Here is a 17,266-nt window from a genome sequence, read left to right on the forward strand (position 1 = left end):
TGCTTAAAGAGTTTGACTTGAACACACACGGCCAAGTGGACGAACTGCGACCACGGCTTGCATCCTTCATCGGAGGATCGAACCACAGCCCGGCCCTCCGGGAACGCTTTGCCGCATTGGAGGCAATATATCCGGAGGCCCCTAAACCAAAAGTAGTGAGCAATCGGTCCACCTTGCCGATGCCAGGCGCAGGAGATGCCCTACTCTCTGAGCCGCTTCCGGAAAATTGCCAAACAAGCCCAAGACGCCGTACGCAAGTATCCAATCACGCACCCCTTTCGCCAGCCCGTCACATGTCAGCGGCCGTGTTCTCCGAAAAGCTTCGGGGATGGGGCGTCCTGTTTGACTAATAAACCGACGCTGTTCAAGTTATCCAGCACATGATCCCAGCCTCCTTACCCGATTTATAAACAAACTCTTCTTTGAGCGCCCAGCCGCCTTACCCAAGTAGTAAACAATTTCTTATAAACAATTCTTAGCTGGGATCCCCTGACTCAGCGTTCCCACAGAATCCCATTTAGCTCCCCCACTTCTGCTGAAGTTCATTATTAAGATTCAATTGCGCCGCAGTCCTCCTAACATAAACTAAGCTGGGTCCAGCTAATGAAAACACAAGCATCCGGTCAACATTCGGCGAGCCCCAAAGCTGCAGCGTAATCCGTGTAGCAATCGAGCAGAGAATTTGATCATCCGATTTCCCGACTCTCTTGAGTCCAACCCTTGTCCAACTCTTAACAAGTTCCCACATTCTCTTAAACCGAGGTTTGTTTATCAGATAATCAGCCCTTGGCCAGGCAGTCCGTTTTTGCATTTGAGAAGATCGGTTCAATAGAAAATATTGTGAACTGTAGAATAAAAGTCGGTATTATGGAAAAGTTGTAAAGTTGTAACTTAGTAAATAAAAAATAAAAATAAATTTATTTTAAATTATTCGCAAGTGAAATAATTAATCTGCACGTTATGAAACGGGTCGAGAAAGGCGCTACGGCGTACAAACGTCCGGAGCAGCGTCCTATTCTCGGGCCGCGCCGAAGGTTGGTACCGAGCCTACCAGATGCACGCCGTGCTCTGAAAAACATTCAACGGGAGTTTTTCCTTCCCCCACGGTACTACCAGCGTTTGAAGGACGTGATTTGGAACCGACACAAACAAGCCGCTGAGCCCATTAAATTGTACGTCTGCTGCGCCTGATAATGCAGCGGGCGATCTACTCGTTCGACTAGGAGCTCGAGTACCTCCTCTTTATACGGCGACATGAGTTTTTCTCGTTGGAAGTACTGACCCAACTAGCCACCGCCTTCGAAATTACTCGGGACCGGGACCGTGTCCGACACACAGCGCTAGTTCCAACCATCGGTGAAAGCTTCGCAATGAAGAGCAGTCCTCACCCCACCAACGATGACGGCCTTCGGGCCACAGAATCCAGCGATATCAAACTGGATGATCGTCCAGGAAGTCGAATCGACGTATAACGAGCCTGCATTCGCTGCGGCGAAGTGGGACATTTCGTCCAAAAAATGCCAAAACCCGGCGGTCCTATACTGCTGGGACTACGGAAAATGTGGCAGGGAGCAAGCGGCGCTTGGCTGGAGGAAGGATCGTTGCCACAGTTGCCATCGAGGAAGAAGTTTTCTTGGCGAAAATCGACACGGGAAGCTTTAGAAGCTTTGTCAGCGAAGCGGTCGCCAATCGACAAGACTCGGGGCGAAAAATCAAGGAAGTTCGCACTCGAATATCTCTGCCGGACGGGTCCCCGAAAGAAGTTACCAAGGCTCTGCACGCACAGGTGCGCCTTTACCGTTAACATGTCCGCATGACTCTCCTGGTCCTGCCAACAATATTAGACGAAGGGATCCTCGGTACTGACTTCCTCTGCGGCATCCGAGCGACTTCAATCTGCGGCCAAGTGTGTCTGCAGTTGGCTCCTTTTGACGTACGAACAAGGCCCAGCGGCGCCCACAGCAGCGATCGTCCGCTTCTCGGACACACCGGCTACTCCCCAGCGGACATAAAGGACCGACGGGGAAACCAAAACGCCCCCCATACCCGCTCCGAGGCAACACATATCACATATTCAGCCACTGCCGGAAGCCACCGTTGCCAAAGAAAGGAACCCCTTTCGAAGACGCCCCCTGTGCAATGGTCGACTAGCAACCACAATGGTGGAAACGTTCCCCGGGTGTCTCCGAAACCACCACAAAGAATCAGAAAGTACCAGCTCAGTCGGATGCGGAGTAGGCCCGGTGACGCAACTTGTTCCCAAGGACACTTGGCTACAGTTGCACAGTCCCCTTCGCAATCACGGATGACCGAGGAGTAACCCCCAATTCCTACAAGACGAGCTTCAGCGTTTCGTCCAGCTAAGCGGCCCAACGGCCATTGCCGACCACCACCCTCCGGGATGATAATTCGCTGAAACAGTGGTATTATCCCAAGAACCCTGCCATGCAGCGCATCATCAACGAGCAGGTAGATAATTTATTACGAGACGGGCGAATCAAACCCTCTCGGAGTGCGCACAGCGCGCTATTGGTATTGGACGCCATCGTCCTATTTGAACGACATTATCGTCACCGGGGCGACGTGGGAAGATCATGCGTCTGAGGGTGGTCTTCCGTAGCCTTCGAGAAGCGAATCTGCGCTTAAATCGGGGTAAGTGCATGCTCTTCCAAAAGAGACTGGTGCATTTGGGTCACTTGATCAGCGGGGAAGGCATCAGGACAGATTCAGACAAGATAGCCGCAATCCAGTTGCTACATCCCCCGACTAACGTCAAGGAAGTTCGACGCCATCTTGGTATCGCATTTTGGTGCAGGCGTTTCGTCCAGGATTTTGCTCTCCTAGTGCAATCCATGTCACGACTCCTGAGGAAGGGAGTTAAGTGGAACTGGGAAGAACCCGGCAACAGCAGGCATTCGAGTCACTTAAGGTACGGCTGATAGCCGCCCCTGTGTTAACATGCCCAAACTTGGAGTGCAAGTTCCAGCTCCAGACGGACGCCAGCGACAAAGGACTCAGGGTCCTCACGCAGAATATCGAGGGCGACGAACGCGTCATTGCCTATGTGAGCCGACGCCTCAAACGAGCCGAGGAAAACTATTCGGCCACCGAGAAGGAATTCCTCGCCATCGTGTGGCCGCGCGGAAGTTACGCTGCTACCATGTTAGACGTGAGCACGGATAACCTTGCCGTCAAGTGGCTGAATTCCATCAACAACTCCATGGGGCGTATAGCAAGGTGGGCACTGGAACTCCAGCAGTACCAGTTCGACGTACTTTACCGGAAGGGTAAATACAACATTGTCGGCGAAGCTCTTTCCCGGCAACCTCTCGGAATGCTCCAGTTACTCTCGGAACTCAGGTACCATTGCAAATGGATACAAAAGATGCAAGAGCAAGTACAGAAGCGCCCGGACAGCTTTACAGGCAAATCGAAAATCCCACAGATGTAAGATGGAAGCGTGCTTGAGGAATGCCACGATCACACCTCCGCTGGTCACCTGGGCATCCGGAAGACGCTCCAAAGGATCTCCCAACGGTACTTCTGGCCCAAAGTCAGCCAGCGCAAATCAGCGGGCAAGGTGCTCACTCGCCAGCCTACGGAACCGTTCCCGCTCGTCGGAGCCGATTTCGCTGGACCCCTTCCCCGGACCCGGCGAGGAAACAGCATGATCATCGATATATTCTCCAAGTGGGTCGAGCTCATCCCGTTAAAAAAAGCCACTGCCACCCAACTGGAGTTTGGATTCCGGGTCCTTACCCTTATCCTCTCTCACTTTGGAGCACTCAGGAGGTTGTTTTGCGACAACGGCACGCCCAATGGTGTTAAACTGGAATATACCGCCCCGTATTCCCCTCAAAAGAACCTGACTGAGCGCGCAAGCCGTACAATCAAGACCAGGATCCCCTAACATGGGACCAGTTACTACCAGAGATGTCCCTCGCCATCAAAACAAACATCTCAGACAGCACGGGTTTTAGCCCTGCTTACCTGGTAAAAGGTCGGGAACCCAGATTGCCAGGCGCTTTCTTCGATGCAGTCGCACCAGTCCTGCATGCCTCGTCATTGGACCTTACGGATCGAGCCAAATGGCTCCAGGAAGCTTTTCGCACCGCCCTGGAAACCAACCAGATGGCTTCCCAGGAGCAAAGTCGTCACTACAACTAAAGGCGACCTCAACTTGGGTCACAAGCAAGTGACTCGGGGCCGTTTAAGGTGTTAAAGTACCTTTTACCGAACGTCGTAAAGTTACAGCAAGGAAGGTCGTAAGAGGTGGACAGCTGGAGTGGGCGATCTGAAGTAGTAGCACCCGTGCGAAGAACAACCAGACGACCCTACGTAAGCCACCGAAAGGAATGACCATCAACACGTACCGGACAACGTGGCAGATACAACTCTACAAGGTCAGACGTACATGAGTGGCGTACCCGGCGACGAAGCTTACTTTAAGCGGGAAATTGTACCGACTAGTGTAGTTGAAGATAGTTTAATCCTCGCACTCAGGCTAGGAGGTTAGGAACGTAGTCCTAGGCTAACTTTTAAGCACCTTCCATAGAAAACACTAACAACGGACATGGAGCCTGAAGATTCCTACCGGGTTGAGGGAGTATACCAATCGGTCGACCATCGCGAGGACTCCGACACCGACTGTGGCGGGGCGCAAGGCCATGAGTCGTTCTTTTCCACCCACAGCCCGACTCCACCACCTTTCAGCTCCCCCGTCTCGGTGGGCACCTGGTTGCAAAGCCAGGACTGCCAAGCGTTCGCACCCGGACTTAAATACGCGCGCGCCAGGATCGGTAGTCTTGGTCAAGATCGGTCAGCTGATCAGTCGGGGCGAATGTCAATATTAGATATCACCACGTTAGATATATAATTGAAAGTAATGAAATTTGTATTAAATATATGTACAGAAAATCGAACAAGCTAAATTTTTGAAAATGCTCGGTTTAAAATTGTAAACTATATACATATATATATATAAACTATGTATATATAGAGTCGTCAGATTTTTATTATATTTAATTCAAAATTCCTAAAAATTCAAAAAATTATATTCCCAATAGTATAAAATAAATGCAGGTAGTATATAAGTCGAAACCAGCCGGATCAGACAACGATATCTTATAGCTCCCATAGGAATAATCAGAAAATAAAATTTAAAAAATATATATCTTTGGTGTTTTTTAACATATAACCTCCTAAGCTTGGAAATAACATTTTTTAATTTCTTTTGAGTTTCGAATTTAGTTTTATCAAAATCGGACGACTATATCATATAGCTGCTTTCCTATGATCAGAAAACTGGTGTGAAAATAATATGAAACAAATTATAGATTCGATTTCTTTTAACATATAACCACCTACGCTTGGAAATAACATTTTCTAATTAGTTCTGAATTTCGAATTTAATTTTATCAAAATCGGACGGCTGTATCATATAGACGCCATAGGAACGATCGAAAAATTGGTGGGAAAAGAATATGATGTGTTTTCTGACATATTATCTTATACTATTGGGAATATCATTTCTTGTATTTTTAAATTTAATAATTATAATTGCAAGGGTATACAAGCGTCGGCTTGCCGAGGCTAACTTTCTTTCTTGTTTAAACAATTGTATTTGGCGTAAAATTTAAAAATTCGTTTATTTGAACATTCAAATAAAGGAACATGTGAAAATAAATCTAATCCAGGTGGAAAACTAATTTTAATAGGAATAGGAATAAACAAGATATCCGTGCGACAAGATATCTGGAGCATTAGTTGTTTAGAAACTATAAACCCTTAAAATCCAGCTATTTATTTATTTCTCGCTAAGCTAATGGGTTTTTCGAAGAGTCGTAGAACAAACGTTTTCTACCTCAAACTTCTTAATACAACCATATAGCCTCTAAGCCCTTAAACCAAAAAGGGATTCACAACGGTATAAAAAGACTTGCGAAATAATTAATCATAGCAAGGAAGAACGCTATAGTCGAGTACCTCGACTATCAGATTCCCGTTACACAGCTAAAGGAACCAGAGGGAAATGCAGATATGCAAGCAGCAAAGCGAGATTAAAATGCGCCCCCTACCGGCGGTAGACGGATTTAAACGTAATGGGCGTTAGAGTTGGCGCGGAAATTTTTTTTTGGATCAATCGATAGGTTTTCACAAGACCAATACATTTCAGTTACAATTTTTTATCTATCATAAAAATTGTGGGCGTCACAGGTTTGGATGGCTTGTGGGCGTTAAAAAGGGCGTGGCAACCTTTTTTTTGGTCAATTGATAGGTATTAATGAGAACAATACATTTCAGTTAAAATTTTTATTCTAGCATCAAAACTGTAGGAGCCAAGGTTTTGGGCTGTATGTGGGCGTTAAAGTGGGCGTGGCACTTTGCTGAAACAAACTTGCGCTGCGTAAGAAGCTCAGGAATTTGCACGCCAAATTCCAATAGCCTAGCTCCTAATGTTTCCGAGATCTCAGCGTTCAACCGGACAGACAGACGGACAGACGGACATGGCTAGATCGACTCGGCTAGTGATCCTGATCAAGAATATATATAATATATGGGGTCGGAAAAGCTTCCTTCTGCCTGTTACATACTTTCCGACGAATCTAGTATACCCTTTTACTCTACCAGTAACGGGTATGAAAATGCCTTTAAAAGTAGCTAAAAGTAAAAAAAATTCGTGGTTTACCATTTGGCGGCTATGCTCATTTATTTAAACGGCAAGTTAAACTGAGGAATTCGACAGAATTTCTCTAAACGTATTAAGGGGTTGGTAGGCGAAATAATAGGGGATTCAAAGATACTGGGATAAATTAAAGTAACAGAAACATCGATAACCTATCTAGTAACTCTAGAACGTTTTACAATACTATTCAACTCTGACAGCTAACTAGTTATCGCCCAAATCAAAATAATTCAGCAGGCAGTTGACCCCATTACTTGATTAGCCCATATAAAAATCGAATCACCTTCAAAAGATCTTCTCTTCATTATCGATACAGTAGCGAATTTCAGTGTCATTAGCAAAATGGCACCCAAACTAGAAAGCAATTATCGAGAAATGGAAAACGTCAAACAGATTCAGAAACCTTGTGTATTTTCTTTACTTAAGGAATTCAAAATAAATAATTATTGGTGCGAGTTCTTGGAGTACAACCTTTCACGATAATTTAATTTACAATTGTACAAAGTATTGAAAATGTGGGAGATAGATTGGCATGTGGGCGTAATAAGAAGTAAGAAATAAAGTAAGAATGTTTTGGGCTTAATGTAAATTTTATATATATTTAATATTCTTACTTTTTTTTGTTATTGCTAGAATTTAATGTGTTCGTAAGCAAGGTAACTCGGCTCGGTCTAGCAAGGTTGCGCAGCTCGGGTTAAACGCACGCAACCCCCAACACGACGGAAAGGGGAAAGTCGTCAGCGAGCGGAACATACGATCAATGCAACTTATACGGGACAGCGACCAGGCGCACAGTAGCAGCATAATATACTGCCGACGCTGCAAGTGTGGGACAGTTGACCTATTTTGCAGACCACGAGAAAACGTATTTTTCAGACTGGTTAAAGAAGTTGGAGCATCAATGGGTCAAGTGTATCGAGCTAAAAGGAGATTATGTTGAGAAATAAATCGCCACTTTTGCAATATTTTCGTTTTTTTTGGAGGCTAAGAACTTATCGGACCACCCTCGTATAACCTCCTACGCTTGGAAATAACATTTTTTAATTTGTTCTGAATTTCGAATATAATTTTATCAAAATCGGACGACTATATCATATAGCTGCCATAGGAACGATCGGAAACATGGTGGGAAAATAATATGAAACAAACTTCGGTGTTTTTTGAAATATTATCTTACACTATTGGGAATATAATTTTTTGTAGTTTTAGGAATATTGATTTAAATTTAATAAAAATCTAACGACTCTAACATATAGCTGTCAAAAAACGGTCAGAGTAATAATAAAATAATAAGTTCTGAATGTCGTATTCAATTTTATCAAAATCGGACGACTATATCATATAGCTGCCGTAAGAAACAAATTAGAGCTTTGGTGTTTTTTGACATATTATCCTATATTATTGGGAATATCATTTTTTGTATTTTTAAATTTAATAATTTTAACTGCAAGGGTATACAAACTTCGGTTTGTCGAAGCTATCTTTCTTTTTTGTTAAACATATATTACGCTTGGAAATACCATTTTTTATTAGTTCTGAATATCGTATTTAATTTTATCAAAATCGGGCGACTATAACATATAGCTGCCATATGAACGATCAAAAAATTGGTGGTAAAAAAAAATGTGAAACAAATTATAGCTTCGGTGTTTTTATACCCTTGCAGAGGGTATATAGATTTCAGTCAGAAGTTTGCAACGCAGTGAAGGAGTCGTTTCCGACCCCATAAAGTATATATATTCCGTGTCCGTCTGTCCATCCGTTTCTACGCAAACTAGTCTCTCAGTTTAAAAGCTATCGAGCTGAAACTTTCCCAAAAGTCTTATATCTTTTGCAGGTAGTATATAAGTCGGAACCAGCCGGATCGGACAACTATATCTTATAGCACCCATAGGAATAATCGGGAAAAAAAACTTTAAAAAATTATATCTTTGGTTTTTTTTTAACATACGAGGGCAGTCGGATAAGTTCTTAGCCTCACCGCCCGATGGCGTCACTATCGCAAGAGAAATTTACTATTGTGTAGTACATTCTTGTAGAATGCTACTGTCGAAATTTCAGCCGAATCGGACTCGTAGTTTTGTTTTTACTATGTGTGGAATCGGACGTGTCCGCGGATTTTAGATATCTGCCTGTGATTCAATTCTTGTTTTTATAAGGGATATCGCGCAGCGAAATCAAAGAGATCTTGGATGCTGTGTACGGTGACTCTTCTCCTTCGATCGCGACCATCAAAAATTGGTTTAACGAGTTTCGACATGGTCGCACGTCGGTTTTTGATGAGCCACGCCCAGGTGCTCTGAAAAAGGCGAATACTGTCCCATTGGCCGGAAAGGTGATGGCCACCGTTTTTTGGGATTCACAAGGTGTGATCTACATCGACTACCTGGAGAAGGGCAAAACGGTCACAGGGCTATACTATGCCGAATTATTGGGCCGATTCGCCGCCGAATTGCAGAGCATACGGCCCCATTTGGCCAAGAAAAAAGTGCTCTTCCATCATGACAACGCATCGGCTCACACTTCCGCCCTCGCCAAGGCCAAATTGCTGGAATTAGGCCTCGAACTGCTACCCCATTTACCATATTCTCCAGATTTGGCCCCGTGTGACTTCTTTTTGTTTCCAAATTCAAAAAAAACACTCGCTGGACAGAAAATTTGCTTCGAATGAGGAAGTTGTCGCCGCCACAGAGACCTATTTTGCAGACCACGAGAAAACGTATTTTTCAGACTGGTTAAAGAAGTTGGAGCAGCAATGGGTCAAGTGTATCGAGCTAAAAGGAGATTATGTTGAGAAATAAATCGCCACTTTTGCAATATTTTCGTTTTTTTTGAGGCTAAGAACTTATCGGACCACCCTCGTATAACCTCCTACGCTTGGAAATAACATTTTTTAATTAGTTCTGAATTTTGTATTTCATTTTAATAAAATCGAACGACTATATCATATAGCTGCCATAGGAGCGATCGGAAAATTGGTGGGAAAATTATATGAAACAAATTATAGCTCCGGTGTTTTTTAACATAAAACCTCCTACGCTTGGAAACAACATTTTTTAATTAGTTCTGAATGTCGAATTTAATTTTATCAAAATCGGACGACTATATCATATAGCTGCCATATGAGATATCGAAAAATTGGTGGTAAAATTATTTGAAACAAAATATAGCTTCGGCGTTTTTTAACATAGAACCTCCCACGCGTGGAAATAACATTTTTTAATTAGTTCTGAATTTCGAATTTAATTATATCAAAATCGGACGACTATATCATAGAGCTGCCACAGGAACGATCGGAAAATTGGTGTGAAAATTATATGAAACAAATTATAGCTTCGGTGTTTTTTGACATATTATCCTATATTATTGGGAACATCATTTTTTGTATTTTTAAATTTAATAATTATAACTGCAAGGGTATACAAACTTCGGTTTGTCGAAGCTAACTTTCTTTTTTGTTTAACATATATTACGCTTGGAAATACCATTTTTCATTAGTTCTGAATATCGTATTTAATTTTATCAAAATCGGGCGACTATAGCATATAGCTGCCATATGAACGATCGAAAAATTGGTGGGAAAGTAATGTGAAACATGTTATAGCTTCGATGTTTTTATACCCTTGCAGAGGGTATATTGATTTCAGTCAGAAGTTTGCAACGCAGTGAAGGAGACGTTTCCGACCCCATAAAGTATATATATTCCGTGTCCGTCTGTCCATCCGTTTCTACGCAAACTTGTCTCTCAGTTTAAAAGCTATCGAGCTGAAACTTTCCCAAAAGTCTTATATCTTTTGCAGGTAGTATATAAGTCGGAACCAGACGGATTGGACAACTATATCTTATAGCTCCCATTGGAATAATCGGGAAAAAACTTTAAAAAGTATATATCTTTGGTGTTTTTTAACATATAACCTCCTAAGCTTGGAAAAACCATTTTTTAATTCGTTTTTAATTTCAAGTTAAATTTTATCAAAATCGGACGACTATATCATATAGCTGCCATAGGAACGATCGAAAAATTTGTGGGAAAATAATATGAAACAAATTTGAGCTTCGGTGTTTTCTGACATACTATACTATTGAAAATATCATTGTTTGTAGTTTAAAATTTAACAATTATATCTGTAAGGGTGTACAAACTTCGGCTTGACGAAGTTAACTTGCTTTCTTGTTAAGCCATAATTTGTATAATATTGGCAAAAAACATGCGGTCGCGAACGTACGCAAAATGGAAGTCAACTTGGGCGTAATCTAGTAAAATGCAAAAGTCTGCGAGTAAGGACGGAATATTATAAAGCAATACCTTTAATTTTAAAATGCATTCATGTAGTTTGCTATCGAGTTTGTTCCCAAATATGAATCTCCATGTTTTTTTTTATTGAATAAAGTACCGGTAGCGAACGTAAGTGGTCGCAAACGTACGATTTTAACATGTTCTTTTATTAACAGTTAATTGAACATTTTTTCGCTCTCTTTGGATTTGTATCTTCTTATAAAATTCAAATTAAGAGATTTGGTAGAAAAAGTGCAAACATATCATATGAATTCCTTGCGAAATAATTAATCATAGCAAGGAAGAACGCTATAGTCGAGTACCTCGACTATCAGATTCCCGTTACACAGCTAAAGGAACCAGAGGGAAATGGAGATATGCAAGCAGCAAAGCGAGATTAAAATGCGCCCCCTACCGGCGGTAGACGGATTTAAACGTAATGGGCGTTAGAGTTGGATGGAAATTTTTTTTTGGATCAATCGATAGGTTTTCACAAGACCAATACATTTCAGTTACAATTTTTTATCTATCATAAAAATTGTGGGCGTCACAGGTTTGGATGGCTTGTGGGCGTTAAAAGGGGCGTGGCAACCTTTTTTTTGGTCAATTGATAGTTATTGATGAGAACAATACATTTCAGTTAAAATTTTTATTCTAGCATCAAAACTGTAGGAGCCACAGTTTTGGGCTGTATGTGGGCGTTAAAGTGGGCGTGGCACTCTGCTGAAACAAACTTGCGCTGTGTAAGAAGCTCAGGAATCTGCACGCCAAATTCCAATAGCCTAGCTCCTAATGTTTCCGAGATCTCAGCGTTCAACCGGACAGACAGACGGACAGACGGACATGGCTAGATCGACTCGGCTAGTGATCCTGATCAAGAATATATATAATATATGGGGTCGGAAAAGCTTCCATCTGCCTGTTACATACTTTCCGACGAATCTAGTATACCCTTTTACTCTACCAGTAACGGGTATGAAAATGCCTTTAAAAGTAGCTAAAAGTGAAAAAAATTCGTGGTTTACCATTTGGCGGCTATGCTCATTTATTTAAACGGCAAGTTAAACTGAGGAATTCGACAGAATTTCTCTAAACGTATTAAGGGGTTGGTAGGCGAAATAATAGGGGATTCAAAGATACTGGGATAAATTAAAGTAACAGAAACATCGATAACCTATCTAGTAACTCTAGAACGTTTTACAATACTATTCAACTCTGACAGCTAACTAGTTATCGCCCAAATCAAAATAATTCAGCAGGCAGTTGACCCCATTACTTGATTAGCCCATATAAAAATCGAATCACCTTCAAAAGATCTTCTCTTCATTATCGATACAGTAGCGAATTTCAGTGTCATTAGCAAAATGGCACCCAAACTAGAAAGCAATTATCGAGAAATGGAAAACGTCAAACAGATTCAGAAACCTTGTGTATTTTCTTTACTTAAGGAATTCAAAATAAATAATTATTGGTGCGAGTTCTTGGAGTACAACCTTTCACGATAATTTAATTTACAATTGTACAAAGTATTGAAAATGTGGGAGATAGATTGGCATGTGGGCGTAATAAGAAGTAAGAAATAAAGTAAGAATGTTTTGGGCTTAATGTAAATTTTATATATATTTAATATTCTTACTTTTTTTTGTTATTGCTAGAATTTAATGTGTTCGTAAGCAAGGTAACTCGGCTCGGTCTAGCAAGGTTGCGCAGCTCGGGTTAAACGCACGCAACCCCCAACACGACGGAAAGGGGAAAGTCGTCAGCGAGCGGAACATACGATCAATGCAACTTATACGGGACAGCGACCAGGCGCACAGTAGCAGCATAATATACTGCCGACGCTGCAAGTGTGGGACAGTTGACCTATTTTGCAGACCACGAGAAAACGTATTTTTCAGACTGGTTAAAGAAGTTGGAGCATCAATGGGTCAAGTGTATCGAGCTAAAAGGAGATTATGTTGAGAAATAAATCGCCACTTTTGCAATATTTTCGTTTTTTTTGAGGCTAAGAACTTATCGGACCACCCTCGTATAACCTCCTACGCTTGGAAATAACATTTTTTAATTAATTCTGAATTTTGTATTTCATTTTAATAAAATCGAACGACTATATCATATAGCTGCCATAGGAGCGATCGGAAAATTGGTGGGAAAATTATATGAAACAAATTATAGCTCCGGTGTTTTTTAACATAAAACCTCCTACGCTTGGAAACAACATTTTTTAATTAGTTCTGAATGTCGAATTTAATTTTATCAAAATCGGACGACTATATCATATAGCTGCCATATGAGATATCGAAAAATTGGTGGTAAAATTATTTGAAACAAAATATAGCTTTGGCGTTTTTTAACATAGAACCTCCCACGCGTGGAAATAACATTTTTTAATTAGTTCTGAATTTGGAATTTAATTATATCAAAATCGGACGACTATATCATAGAGCTGCCACAGGAACGATCGGAAAATTGGTGTGAAAATTATATGAAACAAATTATAGCTTCGGTGTTTTTTGACATATTATCCTATATTATTGGGAACATTTTTTTTTGTATTTTTAAATTTAATAATTATAACTGCAAGGGTATACAAACTTCGGTTTGTCGAAGTTAACTTTCTTTTTTGTTTAACATATATTACGCTTGGAAATACCATTTTTCATTAGTTCTGAATATCGTATTTAATTTTATCAAAATCGGGCGACTATAGCATATAGCTGCCATATGAACGATCGAAAAATTGGTGGGAAAGTAATGTGAAACATATTATAGCTTCGATGTTTTTATACCCTTGCAGAGGGTATATTGATTTCAGTCAGAAGTTTGCAACGCAGTGAAGGAGACGTTTCCGACCCCATAAAGTATATATATTCCGTGTCCGTCTGTCCATCCGTTTCTACGCAAACTGGTCTCTCAGTTTAAAAGCTATCGAGCTGAAACTTTCCCAAAAGTCTTATATCTTTTGCAGGTAGTGTATAAGGCGGAACCAGCCGGATCGGAATCGGGAAAAAAAACTTTAAAAAATTATATCTTTGGTTTTTTTTTAACATACGAGGGCAGTCCGATAAGTACTTAGCTTCACCGCCCGATGGCGTCACTATTACTATTACTATTACTATTACTATTACTGTTGTGTAGTACATTCTTGTAGACGGCTACTGTCGAAATTTCAGCCGAATCGGACTCGTAGTTTTGTTTTTACTATGTGTGGAATCGGACGTGCCCGCGGATTTTAGAAAAATGGAGAAAGAGCAATATCTGTCTGTGATTCAATTCTTGTTTTTAGAAGGAAAATCGCGCAGCGAAATCAAAGAGATCTTGGATGCTGTGTACGGTGACTCTTCTCCTTCGATGGCGACCATTTTTAACATATAACCTCCTACGCTTGGAAATAACATTTTTTTAATAGTTCGGAATTTCAAATCTTGTTTTATCAAAATCGGAAGACTATATCATAAAGCTGTCATATAAACGATCCGAAAAATGGTGGGAAAATAATATGAAACAAATTAAAGCTTCGGTGCTTCTAAACATATAACCTCCTACGCTTGGAAATAACATTTTTAATAAGTTCTGAATGTCGTTTTTAATTTTATCAAAATCGGACGACTTTATCATATAGCTGCCGTAGGAACGATCGGATGATTGGTGAAAAAATAATAAGAAAGAAATTATAGCTTCGGTGTTTTTATACCTTTGCAGAGGGTATATTGATTTTAGTCAGAAGTTTGCAACGCAGTGAAGGAGACATAAAGTATTCATATTATTGATCAGCATGACTAGACCAGTCGATCTAGCCATGTCCGTCTGTCCGTCCGTTTCTACGCATACTAGTTTCTCAGTTTAAAAGCTATCGGGCCGAAACTTTCCCAAAAGTCTTATTTCTTTTGCATGTAGTATATAAGTCGGAACCAGACGGATTGGACAACTATATCTTATAGCTCCCATTGGAATAATCGGGAAAAAACTTTAAAAAGTATATATCTTTGGTGTTTTTTAACATATAACCTCCTAAGCTTGGAAAAACCATTTTTTAATTCGTTTTTAATTTCAAATTAAATTTTATCAAAATCGGACGACTATATCATATAGCTGCCATAGGAACGATCGAAAAATTTGTGGGAAAATAATATGAAACAAATTTGAGCTTCGGTGTTTTCTGACATACTATACTATTGAAAATATCATTGTTTGTAGTTTAAAATTTAACAATTATATCTGTAAGGGTGTACAAACTTCGGCTTGACGAAGTTAACTTGCTTTCTTGTTAAGCCATAATTTGTATAATATTGGCAAAAAACATGCGGTCGCGAACGTACGCAAAATGGAAGTCAACTTGGGCGTAATCTAGTAAAATGCAAAAGTCTGCGAGTAAGGACGGAATATTATAAAGCAATACCTTTAATTTTAAAATGCATTCATGTAGTTTGCTATCGAGTTTGTTCCCAAATATGAATCTCCATGTTTTTTTTTATTGAATAAAGTACCGGTCGCGAACGTAAGTGGTCGCAAACGTACGATTTTAACATGTTCTTTTATTAACAGTTAATTGAACATTTTTTCGCTCTCTTTGGATTTGTATCTTCTTATAAAATTCCAATTAAGAGATTTGGTAGAAAAAGTGCAAACATATCATATGATTTCCTTGCGAAATAATTAATCATAGCAAGGAAGAACGCTATAGTCGAGTACCTCGACTATCAGATTCCCGTTACACAGCTAAAGGAACCAGAGGGAAATGGAGATATGCAAGCAGCAAAGCGAGATTAAAATGCGCCCCCTACCGGCGGTAGACGGATTTAAACGTAATGGGCGTTAGAGTTGGCGTGGAAATTTTTTTTTGGATCAATCGATAGGCTTTCACAAGACCAATACATTTCAGTTACAATTTTTTATCTATCATAAAAATTGTGGGCGTCACAGGTTTGGATGGCTTTTTTGGTCAATTGATAGGTATTGATGAGAACAATACATTTCAGTTAAAATTTTTATTCTAGCATCAAAACTGTAGGAGCCAAGGTTTTGGGCTGTATGTGGGCGTTAAAGTGGGCGTGGCACTCTGCTGAAACAAACTTGCGCTGCGTAAGAAGCTCAGGAATCTGCACGCCAAATTCCAATAGCCTAGCTCCTAATGTTTCCGAGATCTCAGCGTTCAACCGGACAGACAGACGGACAGACGGACATGGCTAGATCGACTCGGCTAGTGATCCTGATAGAAGAAGAAGAAGAAGAATATATATAATATATGGGGTCGGAAAAGCTTCCTTCTGCCTGTTACATACTTTCCGACGAATCTAGTATACCCTTTTACTCTACCAGTAACGGGTATGAAAATGCCTTTAAAAGTAGCTAAAAGTGAAAAAAATTCGTGGTTTACCATTGCTCATTTATTTAAACGGCAAGTTAAACTGAGGAATTCGACAGAATTTCTCTAAACGTATTAAGGGGTTGGTAGGCGAAATAATAGGGGATTCAAAGATACTGGGATAAATTAAAGTAACAGAAACATCGATAACCTATCTAGTAACTCTAGAACGTTTTACAATACTATTCAACTCTGACAGCTAACTAGTTATCGCCCAAATCAAAATAATTCAGCAGGCAGTTGACCCCACTACTTGATTAGCCCATATAAAAATCGAATCACCTTCAAAAGATCTTCTCTTCATTATCGATACAGTAGCGAATTTCAGTGTCATTAGCAAAATGGCACCCAAACTAGAAAGCAATTATCGAGAAATGGAAAACGTCAAACAGATTCAGAAACCTTGTGTATTTTCTTTACTTAAGGAATTCAAAATAAATAATTATTGGTGCGAGTTCTTGGAGTACAACCTTTCACGATAATTTAATTTACAATTGTACAAAGTATTGAAAATGTGGGAGATAGATTGGCATGTGGGCGTAATAAGAAGTAAGAAATAAAGTAAGAATGTTTTGGGCTTAATGTAAATTTTATATATATTTAATATTCTTACTTTTTTTTGTTATTGCTAGAATTTAATGTGTTCGTAAGCAAGGTAACTCGGCTCGGTCTAGCAAGGTTGCGCAGCTCGGGTTAAACGCACGCAACCCCCAACACGACGGAAAGGGGAAAGTCGTCAGCGAGCGGAACATACGATCAATGCAACTTATACGGGACAGCGACCAGGCGCACAGTAGCAGCATAATATACTGCCGACGCTGCAAGTGTGGGACAGTTGGCCAAGACTCAGCGGAACAGCCCAACAAGCATCGCGACATTGCAGCGTAGACGACCAGTCAACGAAACAGAAGCTAAATTAGTGCAACCCAAATAAAGGTGC

This window comes from Drosophila suzukii, chromosome 3 (genome assembly GCF_043229965.1).
Source record: "Drosophila suzukii chromosome 3, CBGP_Dsuzu_IsoJpt1.0, whole genome shotgun sequence".
Taxonomy (NCBI): Eukaryota; Metazoa; Arthropoda; class Insecta; order Diptera; family Drosophilidae; genus Drosophila; species Drosophila suzukii.